Source organism: Sceloporus undulatus, chromosome 5 (genome assembly GCF_019175285.1).
Source record: "Sceloporus undulatus isolate JIND9_A2432 ecotype Alabama chromosome 5, SceUnd_v1.1, whole genome shotgun sequence".
NCBI lineage: Eukaryota > Metazoa > Chordata > Lepidosauria > Squamata > Phrynosomatidae > Sceloporus > Sceloporus undulatus.
In genome coordinates, this window is record NC_056526.1 from 61,689,081 (window position 1) to 61,698,910 (window position 9,830).

The 9,830-nt window shown below is 39.1% G+C and overlaps 1 long non-coding RNA gene across 1 annotated transcript; it reads left to right on the plus strand.

The window, feature by feature from the left end:
* The first annotated feature begins 142 nt into the window (after nt 1-142).
* Nucleotides 143-4,324, plus strand: LOC121930334. Its single transcript, XR_006103916.1, has 3 exons — nt 143-370; nt 2,386-2,466; nt 3,795-4,324. It is a non-coding gene; the product is annotated as an uncharacterized LOC121930334 (long non-coding RNA).
* The last annotated feature ends 5,506 nt before the right edge of the window (nt 4,325-9,830 follow it).

The window sequence follows — 9,830 nt, forward strand, 5'->3', positions numbered from 1 at the left end:
TTTTATATGATGTTTTCTATATGATGAATACATTTTTAATAAATGTGTTATTTATTGCATTTCACTGTGTTGTGTAAGCTAACAATCTTGCTAACAGAATGGCCTAAACTACTACAAATAAATTGTTGCAGAAGACCACCCTTTCCCGAGCTGGTGAGATATTATGTTGGCCTACAACTGAAATCCCTCCCATGGAGTCCCACTTAGCCTGTGGGACTTGTTATCCAGCACATTTGGAGGGAACCAATCTGGGTGATGCAACAGTAGACTGATACAGCCATCCTTAGCAAGTAAGGGCAATTTCTCTAAACAACAAAAGCCCCTACTCCAGGACAGCAATGTGCTTTCTATGGCCACTTATTTAAACAATGTAAGTATCTGGTCAGAATGCAAAATCTGAAGATAGTAGTTGGAGCTATTATTAAAATGAAACTGACTAATTTTCTTTCCCAGTGGTTGAAAATGCCACACTTTTTAAATAAAAGAGGTAATTAGAGAAGGCAGCATTTTTTTAACATTAACAATACCACTATTAGCCTGAGATTGGCAGTCCTTCTTTTTATTATCCTGAAAAAATAAAAAGTGTATGTAGGCCACTGGTCTCCAATTATTGGAGAGGAGCTGAGAATCGCAAGAACTGCTTGTCTGCTGGAAAGAGTGACATGGCTCTCCTCTGAACCTCACCTACTCTCACTACTTTAGTTCATTTCAGTCAAAGACAGTTAAATTCAGAAACTGAATGGAGGTGATTAGAAGATTAGCATTGACTCACCTGACACGTCAAAAACCTCAGACTATATTTGTAACTTTGTCACATGTCAGCAAACCCTATATTTTTCTTAGATTTGCAGGAGAGACATAATGTTTTGCTCATGAGAAACAAGTATTTTTAGATGGTGCCAGGAGTTACTGTGATGCTTGCTGAGAACAAAAATCTCAGAAAGCATGTATTCACAGAATGAAGACTGAAAGAAGACAAAGTCCTTTCATTCAAGACTGAAATGCTTTAGGCTTTTTAAGAAATAAAAGTTTTTGACCATCTTAAAACACATGGGACTTGTCACTTTTCATTATTCCACTGAGAGGGAGTGGGGACGTGTTTCATTTGGTAACAGAGGGAGTGATTCTCACTAGGAAATGGAAATCACTATCCTAAATCTACCATGAGGCTGTCATTTCTGAACCTCCATTCTTTCCTGTTGGGAGATAGAACTGTCCTACTGTTGATCTCTGGTGGGTGGAAGATGCTATCCCACCACTACAGAAACTTCATGTGGAAATTGTACCCTTTATACATATTCAGTTTGGGGCTAGTAAATGAAATGGAAAAACATTGAAAAGTGTAGAGATGCACTTAAACAAAAAAATTAAATAAAAATAGGGGGGGAATCAAGAAAAAGAACTCCCTAGCATCAAAGCGGAATTCCACTAGCAGCCTCTACGTATATGTGTCATCTTGTCCTTTGTCTGAGACAACAAAGTACTGTGATCCAGTTCCACTTTCTTCCACACCCATGCTGCCCAATGTTGAAATGAGGATGGTGGTGGTGAATTCTTTGTTAATTGCCCCAATAGCATTGAGGTGTGGAGGAGAAATTAACCACATGAGCTCCAGGTTGTTGTTGCTGAAAAGCTCAGAATGGCTCCACCCTCAGAATGTCATTTTAGTGTCTAGAAATATTGCTCTGTTATATTCTACCTTCTCCAGCAAATGGATCTGGGCATGACGTTTGCTCTCTTAGTCACTGGATATTTTGAACATTATCTTAAGACAGAATTCAAAAACATAGCCATGTTAGTCTGGAAAATCAGTATGCAAAGGGATCTTGTAGCACCTTTGAGACTAATTGAAAGAAAAAAGTTGGTAGCATGAGTTTTCATAGACTTGAGTCTACTTCCTCAGATGCATGTTTGGAGAAGAGAATGGCAAGACAGACCTATATAAGCTCTTTGTCTGTGGGAATGTCAACTGAAATTCAAAACCTTGTGGGTGTGGAGATGAGGTGACTCCATAAAAGTTAACATAAGGATGGTCACTGGGGGACAAAGACAGAAAGGAGGTTGTTGCATAAAGCCAAGGAGAACAGATAACCATATGAATGACACTTGGAATGTAGTGTGATAAACAGAGTGGGGGGTGTGATGAATTGGTCAAGGGCCCCCTTGTGAGGACAGGCTTAGCTAGAGTTGAAATGTGTGTAATGTGCCAGGAAACCATTATCTCTATTCAGCCCATTGCTGATGGACTGATGTCTGTGGATACATTCCAGTTCTGCTATTTCTCTTTCCAATCTTCCTTTGTGGTTTTTGTTTTTTGTTTGTTTTTGTTCAAGAACCTTGTGATGTTTTGTGAATTGACTGTTGTTTTTATTCCCACTTATACAGCTAGTCTCATCATTCTAATAAATAAAGAAAGAAAGTGTACAACAGTCTGGAAGGAAACCAAAAGACAGAAGAAAAACAGGGGTGTGTGTATGTCTTTTTCTTTTCCTCTTGTCAAACCATTGCATATGGCTATGTAGAAATGCTGGCATGATGTCAGAAAAAGACCCGTCATCTTTCATTAAATTATGTCTGCTAAGTAAACAAGCCCTTCACCCTTCATTTATCCCACTGTTTGCCTCCAAAGTTACTTTATTCATCCTGCCATGAGAAATATTGCTAGCTGCCTGCAAGTTTTGTTTGGTTTTTCTTCCAGCTTAATTCCAAAATCAAGGTGCTTGATCTCTCTCTCTTTGTTTTAGGCTGATAACAGCCACAGCAATGGCAATGAGTTGGGGAAATTGATAAGTTTATCACTAAAACTTCTTTTCTGGCTGAAGTTCAAGTTTAAGGCTGGTTTTACATTATGTCTATTTCATGCACTAAAAAGGATGTATTTTTAATAGCAAACTCAGATGGTGAGTGTGAACAAGGTAGCAACTAAAATAATGTAAGTGAGAAAGAACAGGTGGAGAATCAGCCCACTTGTAGAAACTCAACTTTGCAATAATGATAATTTTATAATTATTTAAATTTAATCTGTATCTGCCCACCCACATTTAATGCCAACCTAAAGACTGTTGGCTAGAAAAGAAAATGGTGGCTAGAGAAGGAGGAAGAGGCCCAGCATGGTGTAATGGTTTAGGTGCTGGACTATGATTCTAGAGACCAGTGCTTTAATCCCAACTCGGCCATGGAAACCCACTGGGTGACCTTGAGCAAGTCACACTCTCTCAGCTTCAGAGGCATGGCAATGGCAAACCACCTCTGAAGAAGCTTACCATGAAAACCCTATAATAGGTTTGCCTTAGTGTCACCGTAGGTCAGAAACAACTTGAAGGTGTCAACAGCAACAATAACAACAATAATGACAACAGGGAAAGGAGAGTGGAATGACATGCATGAGCTTCTCACACCTTATAGAATCCTTGAAAAATGTGCTTGGCTGGAACCATGAGAGGAAAACGGGCTACAATGTTTTGTTGCAGGTCCCAGTTACATTTATCTTGTTTCTGAGACAGGTCTGTCTACATAGCAGGATAGCTGGGAAGTCTTAGGCATCACAGTAAAGTTAAAATTAAACAAATAAGTGACCATTAAAAATATATTTGTGGGGAGGTGCATCTTTATCAAAAACCTACCTAAAACAGTATTGCCAAAGTAGAATAAACAAAGAGAGGGGAAGAAAACCTCTACAATTCTTATGGCAGCCTGATCTCTCTTGAAAGCTATTTCCCCCCCCCCCCTAAAAGATGAATGAGGATATCATATTTTAAATTTTATTTTTAACCTTTCCTTTTTGTCTTCCACAGAGTTCTAAGTGTCAAAGTAAATATACTGCAAATCCAGGTCTCCTGGCATGAGTTGGGCATGAGATCCATTGTGACACTACCTGAGCTTTCATTACACATTGTTTGTTCTAAATGTTCTAAAACTGGTTCATAGAAATGTTATATGCTCATAACACTTTTTTCAAAAAACAAACAAACACTTTAAGTGGAAACAAAGGAGCAATGATGAAAAAAATCTTGTTGTGATGGAATAACTGCTGCAGAAGTAAGGGAACTACTTGTACATGTTCAGTGGGGGAAAGTAAGAATTAAATATGAGAGGAAAGGAAGAATTAAACATGGTTGCTCCTCATATGGTTGCTTCTCTTTTGATTCGGTTTCTGTCAACTTATGAATTATGGTATAATGTTAAAAACTGAACTGTAGGATCTTATTGTCATGCCTCTCCCCCACGAGTTCAGCTTGTGAGGAAGAAGCAGAGCTATCTATCAGGCCCCCTCTTGAGCATTCAGCTTCAGAAGATGAGGCAGACTTACCACAGCTGTGCCCTGCTGCAATTCAGTCTGACAGCTCCCTGAATACGCCACAGGAAAAGGAGGTAGGGGAGATTACACCAACTCTTTGAGAAAGGCACAAACCAAATCCCTTTCCTGCAGACAAAGTGGGAGCGGCATGCACACAGAAGGAAAATGTCCTCCTGAAATATAGGCGCTTTACAGAGCGCCCGAAAAGGGCGCTCTGCCGGTGCCCGTGTTTGCTACGCCAGGGAACCACAGCGGACAAACCATGCGGTTCCCCAGCGCAGCAAAAAGAAGTCGCAAAAAGCAGCTTCTTTTTGCAGCACAATAATGATGCCGCAAGGCGCCAATGGCACACTTGCAGCATCATTTCCACGCCGTTGTGTGCGGACGCGAAGCGTCCATGACGTCAAAATGGCAGTGTCCATGTAGAATGGGTGCTGCCATTTTATATGTGCTCGGCACGTACTAGGGTTAGGGGCATCCGGAAAGGACGCCCCTTCCTAACCCTAGTACGTGCCGAGCATGTACTTTTTGGCGGTGTGGAACTTGCCATAGTCTGCGAGTTGGTGGGGCTGAGTCAGTGTGCTTTATAAGTCAAGGGCCTTTCAGTTGCTGGAAACAAACTTGATTTCTTTCTCAGCCTGTTTCTGCTGAAAGATCTGACTCTGTAATTTATGATCCTGGACTGGATCTCCTTGCCTGCTACTCCTGGACTTTGCTCAGATTTACAGCTTTTACTCCGGACTGTTCAAGATCAGATACTGCTTGCTCCTTCAGCTTCTGAACACTGCTGTGGCAGTGTAAGAAGAAGACACTCATCCTTGATATAATAAAAAATTCACAAGTATGCTCTGACTCGCTCTAATAACAGACACCAGTTCTTAGGAAATCATTTTACTATGTATGAAGTTTACAGCTCTAGCTACAACCATACTTTTTGACAATAAGAACTCAAAGTGAAAGAGAACTTTTACAAGTCTTAAACTCTTAATTTCATGCAGTAATGTTGCTTCAGGACAGGCTCCTTAGCTATGTTTTCAAGAAAAGTCCAAAATGTTGACAGCAACCAAGAATGTCTTGAAAATTCAATGTGCTGTTTAAAATACACTGCATGATATCTGCATGTGAAAGAACAGAGCAAAGGTTTCTGCAGTTTTCAGTTTGGAAGGAAGCTACAGGAGCCTTTTAAGTAAACTTTGCTGTAATCTGAAAGTTGTCACATGTAAATGTGTTTATGGAAGATTTTTTGGCTCTGCCTCTCTTTCACGTAACAAGACTTTTACAACCCCAACAACCACCCATGTGCAGTACGAGGATAATATACTGTCAGGTATGATGCTACAGTGGAACAAAAAAATTCTGAAATTCAAAATATTCTGAAGTCCAAAATTGTCCACGTGGGTGGTTGTGATAATGACACCTTTACTTTCTGGTGGTTCTGTGTATACAAAGTTTGTTTCACACACAACATTATTTAAAATATTGTGTTTAAAATTACCTTCAGGTTATGTATATAAGTGATTCCCCAATGTTAAGAGATGCAGCAAAAATACTTTGTGGTTTGCATTGAGTAGCAGGGAAATGAAGTAATCCCCACTCCCCATAGAAGTGCTTCCTTAGGGGGACACTTTATCATTTCTGTGCAGCAAACAAGCAGTACATAATTATTCAATGATTTACTATTTATGCTGTTAATCAATAGTGTGGAATGGCCCTAGAAGCTATAAGAGTATAACAGTGACTGAGGATGGAGTACGAACAGTATTCTCCAGTACATTCAACATGTTTTTTAAATAAATAAATAATACAATAAAATCAGTGTTTGCCATTGTGGGCCTTTACTTTTCTTGTTAATGGTTTGTACTTGCAGCTGCTTTAATTCTCCCTTCAGTACATACACAAGCACTTTAAAATGTACTGTATTCACTGATGTTCATTAATTAGATTTGGGAACAGTAATAAATATTTATACGAGTGGATTTTGCAGAAAGCTCACCTTCATAAAGATATGGAAAGAATTGCTCTATCCTTTATTAAGCCTAGAATGTTTTTATAGACAAGCTTCTCTTTTCCTACAGAACAGGGGTTCCCCTGAAACCACAAGGGACCCAGACAGGCTCTCATGCCAAATGACTGCAATAACATTTATTTAATTATTTATTTTATTTTATTTTATTTCACTTATTTGCCTCTCAGCTCACCAGAACCCTGAGGTGATGTACAACATATAAACATTATGTAAAATATTGTGTATCAATAGATAAAAACAGGAAAACAATCTTCTTTCAGGTCTTTCTTTCTTAAGTCAATTGCCTTTTGTGGAAATTCTTCAAATTGATATTTTCTACAATGATTAGCTGATATAGTTTTTAGGCAGCAGTGAAGAATTCTGCATGTGCTGACTCACTGTTTAGGGCTACCCCAATGTATCTTGAGGGGTTCCTGGGATTTGCAATTTTGGGAAGGCAGTAGAGTACTCCAGCTGAGAATTCTAAATAACCCTGCCTAAATGGAGAATCCCAGCTTCCCATAGGATGTGGCCATGGCAGTTAAAGTAGAATAATAACATTGTGATAGTGCAGTATAAAAGGGCCCCAGCTAGAATGGTTTCTATATCACTTTTACATTATTTAAACAGTGATAAAAAGTACCAGACCTCCCATTAGGCAGAGTAAGATGGCCACCTCTGGCATCAGATTTAGTATACAGTGGGCCCTTTCCTAACGCAGGGGATCCGTTCTGGATCCTCCCGCGTTAAGGGGAAATCCGCCTATGCTCAAGCCCCATAGGAAATAATGGGATGTGTGCATGTGGCAGCGCATGCTCACCACGAGCGCACACTCCATTTTTATTTTCCCCATGTGGCTTCTGTGTAAGGTGGAAGCCGCATAAAATGCATCCCCACATGGCATGGGCGGACTGTATTATCAAATGGCTAGCTCTTTATTTTTTTTAAAAAAGAAAATGTTTACTGCCAAGGAGCAAGAAGGTATGGCCATGGAGTTTTTTAAATCTCTTTATTTGTTTGTTTTTTTGTTTGGGTCTTATGTGTCAACATGGCTGGCATACATGTATCTTGATTTGAATGGAGGAGGGGCTTGCCTTTGGCCAGCTCTGGTGCTAAACTTATAGTGCAGGTATGCACTGCCTTAAAATTATTGCCATAAAAAGAAGCACAACTACTGACCATATTGCATTTATGCTCAATTGCTTTTTCAGCAGCTCCCTAAGGGAAAAGAAATATCTGAACAATTAAAAAAGCAAGTGAGGCAAAAGGAAAATGAGCAATTAACAATGCAACTTGGGAATAATGTTTGGGTTCTTCACCTTGTCTTCTAGCTCTGCATATTAATATTTGACCTTTCTCTCTCTCTCTCTCTCTCTCTGTGTGTGTGTGTGTGTGTGTTTACACAAGTGACAGTTTTACATTCCATCCAGTTCTCATACATTCTCTTTCTCTGCATGTTTGTTCAACCAAACCATATATCCCCAGGCTCCAGGCTCAATGGCTTTTTTTTTTACTCTTGTTGCCATATTCTCATGAGTATTTATATATTTTTCTGGCTTAATTATCACAGCAGTGATCATTCATAGCCAGAACATAAGATAGCATTAAAGAGAGTTGGAACTGATACATTACAAGTAACATTGATACATGCAACGTCTTCTTGTAATAACAGTGTAAGCATATTATATTTCAGAAATAATGCAACATTCAGGAATTCCATTACATTATTGTACATAATGAGTAATAGTTTGATATTACTTTTCATTGCATTTTCATTACAATTTATGCCATTCTCTGTTCAGTCCTTAGGGCAGTATTTTTAGTAATAGAAAAGTAATTGAAAAATAAGTAGAAATATAAGGAGTCACTAAAATGTATCACATACTTAAGACATTTTTGGGCCTTTGTTAAAAATTACATTAATTAGTTCTAAATGTCAGTTTCTAAGGTCTGAACTCTGCAATGATTTACAGGAGGTTTGCTTGGGGGAATTCTAATTCAGGCCTTTGGAACCAGCCCTGGTCCAGCAGCTGGATGTATCCCAGATGCCCAGTGGCGGGGGGGGGGCATAGGCTGTGGGGGGGAGAGGGAGGAAGGCAGTCATAACGTGGACTTTGAGGGGGGACAGAGCAGCAAAGTTCCATTATCCCAATGGTGGCGCGGCCCTGTGGCTGGGCCACCATTAAGGAGAATGGGACTTGAGCATCCGTGAATTCTGGTATCTGTGGGGGGATCTGTAATGGATCCCCAATGGATACCAAGGGCCCACTGTATAGAATTCTGAACTACAGATTTCTAATGCTCACTAGGCTACAAATCCCAGGATCCTACAGCATGTTGCCAAGCCAATAAAAATGGAATGATAGTATTAGAATTGTGTAGCATGAAATACTTCTGGGACACATGCAACTGAGCGACACCAGAGTGTGGTCAAAAGAGTGTGTCGAAACAGCAAGAAGACAACAATTATTAATGAGGAAGAAAACACAACTCTTCTATTTTAAGCAGAGAAATTCTGCAATTTCTCTGTTTATCTACTGAGCTGCATTTAGGAAAACCTTTAAAAAAGAAAAGACAAAAAATGCACCCCTAATCAACAAATACAATCCTCTGTGTGAGGATGCTCTCTGTATCACATGATAATCAATATAAGGACACAATGCTCATTTAATCACCTTGAGCCAATCATAGCTTCTCAACCTAACCTACTTAACAGGTTTGTTCTCAGGATAAAAATAAGTGTGCATAGTTACATGGGACAAATGGAATGTAATTAATTAAGACATAGTTGGGGGGGGGAACATGGTTGACTAACTGAGAGAAACAGTCACCCTTTTTTATTTAACCATGTTGATGCTGAATTATGGTTTGAACTCAAGACTTGAAGAATTAAGCATTCAGTACCATGGGCTTGAATGGTTAAATTGTCAAGTTTGGTTCTCCACCATTTTAATTTTCATAATCTCAGTTTGTTCCCAACTTGAATATTAAGAAATTTCTGAACTTTGGTAAATCCTATTAAAAAGGAATAGATAAAGAATGATCCCACATTCCTACCTGACTAAAAAGGAATTCATATAGGGTTTTTTTTTTGTTTGTTTTTTGTCTGATATAGCACTGTAGCTGGTCCCATGTCTAGGGAAAAAGGCAACATTGGGGAGGGAAAGACTCTTCAAAGTACCCTATGAAAAGCTTTCAACTGCAGCCCATCAATTTCGGCTAAACATATTTTGAAGTCTTTTACGCAAAAGACAATTACATTATGTAGCAGAATGCCAACAGAATACTGAATCAGCAGCCTAATCTAATTGTTAGTCCCAACAAAAACTGACTTTTTATATCAGTTGTCGAATCAATCAACACTTGTGTGAATCTCACTGATACACTGGGTTTACTATAGTTTGGGCTAGCAAATGGAATTAGGCCTACTATTTGTAACAAATTCTTAAAGTAGGAAGAACATGAGGGGGAATGTGCAGTTCAGAAATGGAACAAGGTTCGAGAGTTGTTAGGATGTTGGCTTCTTTT